The sequence below is a fragment of the Echinops telfairi genome, unplaced genomic scaffold (assembly GCF_000313985.2).
Source record: "Echinops telfairi isolate 266 unplaced genomic scaffold, ASM31398v2 ScPeMD7_7474;HRSCAF=8512, whole genome shotgun sequence".
In the NCBI taxonomy this organism is placed as follows: Eukaryota; Metazoa; Chordata; class Mammalia; order Afrosoricida; family Tenrecidae; genus Echinops; species Echinops telfairi.
The window spans coordinates 6,557,425-6,570,967 of NW_022111378.1; positions in this window are offsets into that span (position 1 = coordinate 6,557,425).

Sequence of the window (13,543 nt, forward strand, 5' to 3'; positions counted from 1 at the left end):
CTCAAAAGACACCCCCAGAGATGCCTTTCAGCATTCACTGGAGCAACTCAGCTTTGGACATGTGGGCCACCCTGAGTTGGGATCCACTCAAGGAACATTACCATATCGTATATGATATTCATATTTGTACTCTTCTGTATGATATAAAATACACACAGGCACACATACCCCTCCCTCCTCCCTGGAGTAGGACAACTGAGCGGATGGTTGGCCTTCTGTGGACGGAGCGATTTTCAGTATCTGGCACGTAGATCTGTTTTGTTTGCTTTTTCCACCAGAGGGTAAATAAAATTACTGCATGCAAGAATCCAGGGCAAACGTCAGATGCTGCCAGGCCTTCTCTTCTCAGATAGATCAGGGATACAGGTGGCCAGTGGTTCCAATGAAGCTGGAAGGACAGCCCTGGCCGGCCCACCTCTCACTGGAAGTAAGAGGTCCACAGAGGTAAAAGGTAATGGGGAGAAGTCTTCCAATAATTCATGTTCTCCCAAAGGCTTTCTTTGCAGCACAGCTAATTCCAAGTATTGCAGGGGGAACCCACTGGGTGGCTCCTTGTTAGCGGGGATCATCCCCTGGTGAAGGTGAAAGGGTGGGACTGAAGAGCAGTTTCTCCCCCTTTCTCTTCTTCCAAGAAGAGGGTCCATTGGGAGCTATTCTGGGGCACTTTTTCTGTAACCCATGAAGGGTCTCTTGCTAATGCTTCCCTGAAATGCTCTCCTCTCCACGGTAAGGTCATTAGGGAGCACAAATTATATTTTACTCACTTTGGGTCCCCCTGGGGCTTTCTCCATTGTCCCCAACAGACAAGGTATCTGCTGAGTGTGTACTATAGGCCCGGGTGATCAAAATCAAAATCAGCGCTGTTCTAAAGACGAAATCGTGTTTGGGGCTGAGACTGAACATGTAAGTAAGACCCGCAAGAATAACTCATGTTGAAAGACTGGAAATACTGCCACGTGATCTAACACATGATAATTCAATTTCTGTATGGGAGTTGTGAGTGGGGTAGGAGTGTGGGTGGAGATGAGATGGAGTTAAATTTGAAATGCCGGCAAACTCTGCGTGTATCTCTGTGATGCCTTAAAAACAAATTCCCTCGAACTGATTCCAACACATGGTGGCCTCCTGTGTGCATTGGAGCAGAGCTGTGCTCCCGCTGGTTTGGTTTGATTTGGTTTTCATTTAGGAGATTGCCAGGGTTTTCTTTGGAGGCACCCGTGGACAGACTTGCATCACCACACCTTTCGTTAGCAGACCAGGGCTGTGGCTCTTGTACCGCTCACGGACTCCTCGATTCAGCTTCCAAACCAAACGCACTGTCACCCTGGGCTGGCAACTCACAGTGACCCCAGAGGACAGAGTGGCTGGTGGGTTTGAACTGCTGATCTTGGGGTTGGCAGCCCAACATATCACCCACTAGGCCACGAGGGCTCCTCCAGGCTCCCTTAGCAGAGAGAAACGGATAGGCATATTTTCCTCGTTTCGCTTTAGTGGACATCTCTGTGGTATAAGGAGGACACAGAGCCAAGCCCAAAATGACGCCTAGCGTGTGCCCGGTCTTTCGGCTGTGACCTCTAGAACCAGGAACCAGTGCCATAAAACTCGGAGTTGTTATTTTGTCGCCTATCCAGTGGGGTTTATAGAAGCACCTTAGTAAATGTGAGATAGTGAGAATGGCTTCAGTGTCATGCACCCCTCAATAAAAGTTACCTTAGCATTGTCTAAGGAGCCTCGGTGGGTCGTGGTCAGGCAGTGGGCCGCTAACTCACCGCAAGGCATGCGGTTCCAAACCGCCAGTTGACCCAAGGGGGAAAGACTGGCTTTCTGCTCCTGGAAACCCACCAGGGAAATCCTGCGCTGTCCGGTAGGCTCACACGAGTAAGTGTGCTGTTGGTTTTGGTTTATGAGCATTATTAATCTTCTCAAACATTATCCATTCATTCGACTAGTATTCATGGGACGGTGCTAGGCATGAGGTGGGCAGGGAACGAAGGCCTATTCATGCTGCAAAATCACCCCCAAAGCCAACCCACCCCCACTCAGCTGATTGTGACTCACAGCAAGTCTACACAGGGTTTTTTCTAAGACTGTAAACCTCTTCAGGAGCAAATGGCCCTTACCTTTCTCCCATGGGGCAGCTGGCTGTTGAGCTGACTGACCATTTCCCCTTTTCAGAAAGAGGATGTACTGCAATCCCCTGCCCTCTCTCTCCAGCAAGGCCATGGAATGCCTGCCATTCTTTCCCTAAGGCAGGATTCATTACAATGAGCCCGACTCTTTTAAGCCACTAGAAATACTGAGGTAGGGCATGGACTTCAGGCCTCTGCTCATACCCTCCCTCAATACAAGAACACTTTGTTTTAACCAGTCGGCAGTCTGAGATGTTCAGCCTCCTGACACATTGCTGAAGACAAAATGGGTGCATTAGCAAATGTGGTAAAGAAGGTGGATGGTCCCCAGCAATTAAAAGATTTAGCTTCTGGGTCTTAACGTCTTGAAGTTACACAAGCCGCCATTGAGCAGTGAAGCAACAAGTCCACATGGAAAAAGCACACCGCTGGTGCGATCATGAGGAGTCATAGGGACTGGGTAATAGGCATCAGCAGACACATAACAAAAACATATTGTTGGGAACGAGGGGGGCTGGAGCAGAGCCCAAAGCCCATCTGTAGACAGTGGAACAATCTCCCCACAGAGGGGCCACAGGGAAGGGATGAGTCACCAGGATACAGTAAGGCATCAATGAAACACTTATTCCTCTGATTCCTTGAGGCTTCCTCACCCCCCACTACCAGGACCCCAGTGCTGTTTCTCAATTCAGACTAGACCAGAACATGTACACAGGTATAGAAAGGGATGGGAGTTCATGACACACAGAATCCAGGAACAGGAGTGGGAATAGCAATACCAGAAGGGTAGGGGTAAGGTGGGGAGAGAAAGCGATAAAGGGGGAGCCAATCGCAATGATGGACACATAACCATACACCCCTCTCCGGGGGGAAGAACAACAGAAAACATGGGGGAAGGGAGACAGTGGTCAGTGTGAGAGATGAAAAGAATAACAATGTACAATCTATCACGATGTTGTAAGGGTGGAGGGGAGAAGGGGGGAAATTGCTGATACCAAGGGCTTGATAGAAAGTAAATGTCTAGAAGAGAATGAGGGCAGCACCTGTACAAACGTACCTGATTCAATTGATGTATGGATTGTGATAAGAGTTATACAAGCCCCCAAGAAAATGATTTCAAAATAAAAAGAAAAGCCTTCCCCCGCCCTCTCAGCAGCATCCATGGTACAGTAAGAAGGTTGGAGTGTGACCGAGGATGTAATAAAATGTCCTGCTGGGGAGATGCTAACCCTCACCCAAGGAGCCCTGGTGGCGCAGGAGGGTAAGCATTGGATGGTTAAGTGCAGGTTGAGACCTACCAGCCTCTCGGGAGAAAGACGAGGCTGTCTGCTTCTGCTACAGTTGACAGCCGCCAAGCCCCTCTATCGAATCTCGGGGGTCAGGATTGAGTTGGTGGCAATGAGTTTGGTTTGCTTTGGCTGGGATCCCTTGCCAACGCATGAGGGGCGTGGGGCATGGGGAGCGGGGCTGTCAAGCCAAACCTTCCTCCTTGAGCAGTGTGACCAGACCCTTGCCTATGGCCTTGGCAATAGAGTGTGGGTATTGGGGCAATAGCTTTATTTTCAAATACTGAGGTGGCATTTATATGATCATCTTCTGACTACAGAAGTGACATGTGCTCGCTGAATGAATCCTACTGAAAATTCCAGGAGCATAAAGAATAAAAATCACCAGTAACCCCATTGCCTACCGATATTTAATGTGCTTCTGTGTGGTCATCATTGGCTGTGTATGTGTTCATGTACACACACACACACAAGAGACCCACAGACACTTATATTTAATGGCAATACCACACAGAGGATGACACCCTTACCAAGTGTCAAGCATTCTTCAAAACAGTTCATAAGACTTGCTTCATTTAAGCCCCAAAGGGAAAAAATGGCAGGGGAGGGGGTACTGTAATTAATATCTTACAGATGAAATGAGGAGATGTTTGCCTTAGTTGTAGTCCCATTTCATATTGTGTTTGCCACTTGACATATTAATGTGAGCATCTGACCTGGTATCCAGTCGTCTTTGAAAGCATGAACTTGGATGTCTGCAGAGCATTCCCAGCTGTAAATGTGTTCCTTATCTCAACTAACCATTTCCCATTTTGGGGCATTTCGGTTGCCCTGTCTGGCTTATTAGCTTTTACTGTGATGAACAGCCTTCACCGAAGTCCACAGGAAAGTGTCTGATTTGATGGTGGGGTTTTTAAAAAAAAGTTTAGAGGCGCTCCTTAGAAGTAACTACATTAGGTAAAAGAGGATAAATACTTTAAAGCCATTGATGGGTCTGGATAAAATCACTTTGGAGAAATATTGTACAATTTTGTGTTCCTCTTGGCGTTCTTGTCTCCAGTAGTTTATGGAAATTTTCAGAGGCTTTGCTTCCTTTAAGGGCATATTTTAAAATAGCCCAGCAACATGGAACATCTGACCTTACAAACAAAAGACAGTGGGGAAAAGGTAGGGCTATGGCGGGGCAGCACAGGGTGTGGTGCATCCGTCTAGGTATACATCTATATGCCACACACGGGCCTCAGCTCTGAAGACAGCAGCTATGGTGCTTGGAAGGAAACACACACACACACACACACACACCACCCACACACCCCCTCTGGGAGATAGCTAACTTCTGTTTATTAACTTTTCCCCAATATCAGTGCTGGCCGGTTGTCGGTTTGTTGCCAGGCTAGAGAAGAGAAATGTGAACTTCCCGTTGAGAGGGTTATGAGAACTCGTGGGTGTGTCTGCATGGTGCTGTGGGTATCTGTTTGTTCATCCTGAATCTTTAGCTTTGAAAATCACCAATCAAGGACTGAGCCCCTGGGAAAAGAGAGTGGAGAGGCAGCGTTGGCCTGTCTGGCCCCACCCCCTCCAGGAGAGGCTGTAAATCGCAGGCAAAAAGCAGTGTCCCAGGAAGTGGTCTGTGCTTGTCTGACAAGCACCCCAGAGTGTGCCAGGAGCCCCGAAACACACTCATCTCCCAGGAGACCACTCAGGAGGCCTGGCTGCCAGAAGGCCTCTATGTACCCTGAGCTTGGCATTTTCTTTCTGCATAGCTGAATGTGTGACGACCCCTTTCGGGGACAACCACTCTCCAACGGCAAAGCCTTGGCTCATGTTTTTGGTAAAAGCGTGGGCCCTCGGTAGAGTGAGCAAGTGCAAAGAAACTCACAGCCAGGCATCGATTCTGACTCTCGCCCACCTAGAGGACACAGTAGAACTGCTCCTATGGGTTTCCAAGACTGTACACACAAGTGTTTCTCCCTCAGAGCGGCTGATGGATTTGAAACTCTAACCTTGTGATTAGCCCAGTGTGTAACTCACTATGCCACCAGGTCTATTTTTTGGTAAGGTAGGAGAAGCCAAGGTATGTGTACGGGTGGATGGATGGGGCAAGCCAAGGGAATGGATTACCTTTACAACACTTGGAGCATCACACACTAGCACCCATTGGCTAGGAAGGGTGACTGCGGAAGGCTGATTTAAAGATTAGGAAGAGAAGTCTCCTTCTCATCCCAAGCTAAGCAGAGTCCTCGTAGCCTGTCAGACGGCCCACAATCTCCGAGCAATGCCAGAGTCACCTGGGACATTGCTGGCCCAGCAGGCCACTCCAGCAGTAACATCAGAGCTCCCCGAGGAAGAAGATTGGGAAGATTACCAGCGCTTCAGACACTCTGCAGGAATATAAGCGTACATGATGGAAGCTGAATTGTGCAGTCATCGGCAGCGCTCTCCGTCCAAGAGAACTGGCGCTAAGGGTGGAAACCTTCTGTTTGCATTATCCACGCTAGCCACCAGCCACGGGTGCCCACGGAGTATTGTAAGTAGAGCTGGTTTGACTGTGGCACAGGATTTAACACTTCCATTTGAACAATCACATGCCGCATTGGCTACTAGACTGGACAGCCCGCAGGTTACAGGAATGGAGAAGCTTTTACGTTTAGTCGGAGTCCCTGGATGGTACAAACAGTATCAGGCCTGGTTAGTGCACGCATTCAGCTGCTCACCCAAAGGTTGGCGGTTCAAGTCCATCCCCCAGATGTGTCTCAGAAGATGTGTCCCTGGTGACCTTCTGGGAAAAACCAGTCTTTGAAACCCCTTTGGAGCACAGGTCGACTGACACACGTGGGGTCTTCGTGAGTCTGAATTGACTAAAGGTCAACGGGTTTGTTGTGGTTAGTTTAATTAGTTAACATCCTAGAACGCTCCCTCTAGTTTTAGGCCAGCGTTTGGCTGCAGCAGTTTAAAGAGGGAAGTGTTTCTGTTGATTCAAAGGAGAGGGATGCGGAGCGGCGCTTTTGTCAGGACGGCGACGCGGAGGCGTAAGGACCTTGTTTGAAAGGCGGCGCAGGCGTGTGCCCCTCGCTGTGTTTAGTTGGGCACGTGTTCCTTTCCTTCCTGCTTAAAGCTGCTATTTTGGTGGCTCGGTGCCTTGATGTTCAATAGGCTTGATTTTTCACAAAGCCGGCCCATGAGAAAGCTCTCTGCTTAGTCTTCCCCATTTCCCCCGGCTCCTCCCAGCTGCACAGATTGAGCGGGACACTCGCAGCTTCCTCCCAGGCACTGATGCAGTGTGACAGCTTCTATGCTGTGGCCACACAGACAGACCGACTGACAGCAGCTCGACAAAGACCGGGAGAAAAGTCCCTGCAAGAGCAATACAGGAATGGGATGGCCCCAAGTATGCTTGGTCCGACGGGAGGTCAGGTAGGTTCCACGCTGCTCATCTGACATTATAGGAAGATGACTCCTGGTCATGCGGTGCTTCAGTGCTTGGCTGCTAACGGCAAGGTTGGTGGTTCAAACTCACCAGGTGCTCCGTGCGAGAAAGATTTGGCAGTCGGCTTCTGGGAAGATGACAGCCAGGGAAATCCATGGGACCGTTCTACCCGGTCACATGGACTTGCTGCAGGCTGGATTTGACTCAGTGACACCCAGCGTGGAGAAATACAAATGGAATTAGCTGAATGCCTACGGGTTCATCGCGGGTTTTAGAGGTCAAGACCACTTAACATTGTTATTGGTAATTCATTGACGTCAGCTTGTCTGCTTTCTAGTGAGTAGTGTTACTTGAAGCCAAATGTTTATTCCATGTCCCCTTTCATGCATACGGTATTGCAGACACATTATATATTAATTACATGAATGTGGCTCCTGCATGCAGGCCCCATTAGAAGATTCCTCTTTAGGCTTATAGAGGAGAGACTGTCTCTACCACACAGTGAGGTGGAAAATGGAACCATCGTTCATTCAATTACCACTGTTGGTGCAGCGTATGAGTTTCCTACAGCTGCCATGACAGAAGCCACCCATAAGGTGGCTTCAAACATCAGAGATGAATAGTCTGGGGACTGGCAGTCTGAAGTCAAGGTGTCGGCAAGGTTGGATTCCATCTGATGGCTCTAGGGAGAGGTCCTTCCGGGCCTCTTCCTAATTGATGGTTCCTAGTAATCCTTGCGATTCCGTGGCTTGTCCACGCATCATTCCCCTCTCTGTCGCCATCTTCACCCTCTGGGTGTTCCCCTGTGTCTCTGCTCTCTTTACAGGGCCACACTTCACGTTGGGTTAAAGCCCACTCTCGTCTAGTCTGACCTCAGGTTAGCCGGTAACGTCTTTCAAGACTCTGTTTCCAAATGCGGTCACAATCACAGATACGAGGGCTTAGAACGTAAACGAAACTTGTTTGGGAAACAAAATTCAACAATCACATCCATTAGGTCCCGCATTCAAAGAACTGGTTTAAATATATATTTTATGATTGTATTTAGGTGGGGAAACATTTAAATTACATGAAAAAAAAAAACGGAAGCAAATAGCACATAAGTTAGGTGGCCAGCAAATGCTTAGTCTGCACATTCCTGCCCGCCGTGGAAGCGGCTGGCAAAAGATGACTCACCTGTCCAACAGCTACATCAGGTTAGGAGACTCCCGGTGACCGTCAAATGGCAGGTTTGTGTCCTCCTACACAAACACACCTTCTCCCATCGCTACTTTCTATTTCTTCTAGACAGGAAGGATTTCTTAGTAACTGCACTCCACCCGACATCTCCATCTGGCAACACCATCAGTCTGCTCTACCCCAATCCAACGGGTGTAAAAACCATGTAAAGATGGGAGAGGGTAAGATGTGGAGAAGCAGCCCATGGAGAGAGATGCAGGAGTCTCCCTTGTTTCTTAGGGTGAGGCGTTTTGAAGGGTGGCTTCCACAGCTGCTGGAGAGAAGAAGCCATGGCCTCCTCCGCTTGACAAATGGACTTTCTCCTCTGAGACCCTTCGTTTGGTTTGACATTCTGAAATGCAAGCGATATGTGGTCAGCGTCAAGGAGGCATGGAAGTGGAGAGAGAATATCAGCACAGCTCTCACCTGCTTGGCTCCTTCGTGGGGGCCTCCGTTTTCCTCTCCCTTGGCCTCTGAAGCCATCCTTTGACATGCCGCCCAGAAGAAGATCCACTCTCCGGGCATCATAGAGTGAATGAGCCGGGTAGCGCCGGGAGACAGAGCCCTCATCCACCCTTTTAACAGGATGACTTTGATCTGAGGGATGGTTCACTAAGGAATTCATTCAGAAGGCAAAGAGAAAACTAGGGAATCCCAGAGGAGGCGATGGCAGGGAGGGTGTGCAGCGTAAAGAGCAGGTGGGAGGAAGTGTGCTAGGGAACCGAGTGGCTAGGTGAAGCCACTGCTTGTCCATGCCGAGCCTTTGGGCTCTGGGAAGGGCCTATGCGCAGGACTTTGCTCGAGGAGGAGGGCAGGGCAGCTGGTGCTGGGTCCCTGTGGAGTGGGAGGAGGCACATTCTGCCAGAGTTGAAAGAACTGCCCAGGAGATTCATTCAGCTACTGCTGTAACTAGAAGACCCTACCAGGGAGAAGCAGCCGGCTTCGTGAGGGAAGCAGGAAACAGGAAGTCCACCTTCCCTTCCAGCCTTGCAATTTCCTTCCAGGCCCCACCTTCCCCACTACCGCCATCCCCCCATTGCCAGAGGCTAACAGAGAAGCCAGGCACCAAGCCAACATGTGAACCAGCATCACAGGGTGTGCACAGAAGGATGGGGTTGGAAATGAGGCTTCATGATCCACACACGGAGTCATGCAGGGGTTGACAGCTCTGGGGAGGGGTCGGAGGAGGAAACTTATATTACATAAACCCCCTGCTGTCTAGGTCGTTTCCCACTCAGAGTAGCCCTAACTGTGCAGGGCTTCTGAGATGTCAATCTTTATGGGAGCAGACAGCCTCGGTTTTTCTTCACAGGAGTGGCTAGTATGTTTGAAACCCTAACTCACAGTTTCACCAGGGCAACTTTATATTTCCTGGGGCTCAGGGCTCAGTGTGGTCTGACTCATAGCAACCTTATAGGACAGGGTAGAATCCACTTGATGGTAGTGGGTTTTTAAAAAAATACATGTTGGTACATACATACATGCATATCTTTGTGTGTGTGTGTGTGTGTATACAGTTACAGCTTTCATATCAACAGAAGGCAATAAAAAAGAAAATGTTATGATGTATATTGAAAATTGTGATGAGGTAAAAGAAATAATGAAAAGAAACAAGAATAGGAAAGCTTTAAAAGTAAGAAAAAGTAAAAACCGAATACATATTTAATGTCATAAAATAATCCAAGATAAAATAGATAAGCATTAAGATATATTTTAGCCATATATACAATTCAGCAATTTAAAAAATGCAAAGCAACGTAACGGAAAGTTAATTCCGTAGCTAATCCTTTAAAGATCAAGTTTATGTTTAGGTGCTGTGTCGTCTGCTTTGGCGTCGTGAGCTGCTATGACAGAGCAGTCCTGCCTCAGCGGTCATCTTTCTGGGAGCAGAGCCTTAGGTCTTTCATCCCACAGAGCCAATGGGGGGCTTTGAACTACCAACCTCTCCATTAGCAGCCAAGCACTTAGCCATGACACCGCCAGGTTTCCTTTTAAAAAAATTAAAAGAACTTAAACCTCCAACTCAAAGAGACCCAGCAGGACAGAGGGCAAGTGGCCCCTTGCTTTTCCCAGGCTCTGAAGGTCGGTGGGAACAAACAGCCTCACCTTGCTACCGCGGAGCCACTGGAGCGTGTGAACCACAGGCTCTGAGCAGCAGCCTCGTGTGGAACCCACGGCTCCACCCAGGCTCCTTCAAGTCACAGAAACGGCAATGAAAGTGTCCTTCGCCTTTTTAGTACATACGGGAAATTCCTTACATAAGAAAGGGGAAATGTAATTTTAAATTAACTTTAACATAAAGCATGGAAAAATGATGTAGAAATGAAGAACTTCAATGTAATAACACTAAGACTCACTGCTGTCAGTCGATGATGACTCAGGATCCTACATCCGTGTTTCTGCGGCTGTAGAATCTACAGTGTAGATCCTTACAGGAGTAGACAGCCTTGTCTTTCTCCTGAAGGGCAGCTGATGAGTTTCATTTGCCAAACGTAAGGTTAGCCGCCCATTGCTTACCCCAGGGCATTTATTCAAATAATGATATCAAACCAAATCCACTGCTAAGGAATCAGTTCTGGCTCAAAGGGACCCTACAAAGGTTTTCAAAACTGCCCATCTTTATAGGAGCCCACCTCCTGGGGAGGGGATGGTAGGTTTGAACTGCCTACCTTGTGGCTGGCAGCCTCTTGCCTAACCCACAGAGGCACCAGGGCTCCTCCAAAGATTAATAACTACCATTTATGAAGCATTTAGAGAACGAATGATGTCATGAGTATTCTAACCCTCACAATAGCCCCGTAAGGCAAGTCTATTATTATCCCCATATTTCACAGGTGAGAAAACCAAGATTAGATCCACCTCACAGATAGTAAAACTATGAAGCTGAAATACAAATTCAGCAAGTTCTGTGAGACACAGAGTCCTAGCCAGAGACCGCACAGTGCAAACAGGAAAAGACACGCTTCAATTAAATAGCATCGAATCAGGACAGGTAATGTTAGCAAGATCCAAAATTAATGCTGAGATACAGCTTTGGTCAGTGAAAACATGTTCGCGAAAGAAATAAAAGGAGCAAACAAAATAAGTAAATAACAGTTGTCTGCACATCCTTTGCCTACCAACGTGTAGGCAGCAGACCATGCTGCATTGATGCCACAGCTCCAAGACGCCATGCTCAATTTCACGCAAGAAATGCAGTCCTTGATGAGATCGGCTCTCTTGTCGTACCTGGGGACCCCAGGGGAAGGGTGGTCTATGTCCAGGCAGCCCCTCTCCCCTGGTAGCTATTGTTGGGAGCTATTCCATGATCGTAGCTTTGGGCTAGTTTGGGTTTTATGCTTTGTTTGTTTGCTGTTGAAAGTCCAGCCTTCCAGGAAGAAATTTCAGAAGCGCTTCCCAATAGCCTGGTCTTTGCTGGACTGAGGGTGGAGATGAGCAAGCTACCACAGTGGCAGTGTCTGTCAAGCACACGCCGGGCCCCTCAAGGAAAAAGGGCAGAAATACCAGGAAACACCTGTGAGAGGGCGCGGTGTCTGGAGGGTAATGAATACGTAGGTCTTTTCTGTGTCTAATTTGAATGGTTTGGGGATACTTGTTTCTGGAGGATTGAGCACGTGGCATACTGATGTTCGAGGGTTTAGTAAACTATACACAAACCCCCAGGCAGTAGAATCTGGTATGTTCGGCACTGGTATTTATTACACGGCTCTCACTTCAAGGATTAAGGTGCAGCCCGACCCTAGCCATGGTGTTTTCATCATTTCAAATGCATGTGAAAACTGAACCACACATCAGAAGGCTGTAGATGCTGTGGGTCACGACTCCTTTGGGGATCGAATGACCCTTTCACAGGGGTCACCCGATTCATCACAGTAGCAAAATGACAGTGATGATGTAGCAACGGAAATAATGTTATGGTTGTGAGTCACCACACCATGAGGAACTGTATTAAAGGGTCGCGGCTTTAGGAAGGTTGAGAAGCACTGCTGTAGATGAATGTATCTCTTTGATGGTGTTGGCCAGTGATGTTGAGAGCACAGGGACTTCCAGAAGCACCAACCCAATCTGTCTTAGAGACTGTGCAGCCAGAATGCTCCTTCGAAGGGCGGAAGCTGAGACTTTGCCTCGTGGACTTTGGACACGTCATCAGGAAGGACGCTTGGCAAAGGGGAAGGTCAACACACAGGAGGAAGATCCTCAAGGAGATGAAGGGCACTTGCTTCCACAGTGGGCTCAAACACGAGTATGGTGAGGATGGTACAGGATGGGGTAGGGTTTCTTCTGCCAGACAGAGTTGTTATTAACCAGAACTGACAAAATGCCCCTAACAACATGTCTTACAACTCGTTTCTAGGGAATATAATGGCGTAACAGAAAAACAAGAGGAATGTAGTAAAACTTGGCCATAACTATGGTGCCTATGCATCCTGTTTGTCCTGAATCATGTGATGAATGTTGATTGCCCCAAGGTAACCATGAACAATCCAAACCCGTGACCGTCAAGTTAATTCTGACTCACAGCGGCCTGATAGGGCAGACTAGAACTGTCCGGTAAGGTTTCCAAGATGTAACCTTTACAGAAAGTAATCATCACATTTTTCTGTGATGGAACAACTAGTGGATTGGACATAATCAACAGTGATTAGCCAAGTGCTTCACCACTATGCCACCTTTAACGCAATTTAACATCTTTAACATCAGTTATATGAAACACAGATTCCCTTCTTTTGAGGTAAGTGAATTGAACAAGAGAACCAATAGTCCACACTCAAAACCCATCTCCCTGACTCCTAGTGACCAGGGACCAATTTGATCCAAATGATCTTGATTCCAGTCTTGGTTTGGCGCCACCTGGTGGCAGCTTTCTGAGTTGCCTTAAATATAAATAGAGGGAATTCTGGGTCTTAGGCTGATGGTGGCTTTCAGAACAGATTGTCCCAATTAGCTGGTTGCAGATTGAGGGAGACTGATCTGGAGACTGCTAAGATATTATGGGCTGGCTTGCCTTTCTTCTCCTGCCTGGCTTTGGCCTCCCTGTCACACCAGCTATCACCAAGATAAGAACTTTAGTGCACCCTATGTTCAGCAGTAGGATTAGACAAAGTAGATGGGATTGGATTTTCTATCATTAAAAAAAAATCATTTTATTGGGGGCTAATACAACTCTTATCACAATCCATCCATCCATCCATTGTGTCAAGCATGTTTGTACATTTGTTTACATCATCATTCTCAAAACATTTTCTTTCTACTTGAGCCCTTGGTATCAGCTCTTCATTTTCCCCCCTCCCTCCCTCACGAACCCTTGATACTTTATAAATTATTATTATTTTGTCATGTCTTACACTGTCTGATGCCTCCCTTCACTCACTTTTTCTGTTGTCCGTCCCCCAGGGAGGGGGTTCATTGTGATCGGTTCCCCCTTTCTCCCCCACCTTCCTCTTACCCTCCTGGTATAGCTACTCATTATTGGTCCGGAGGGG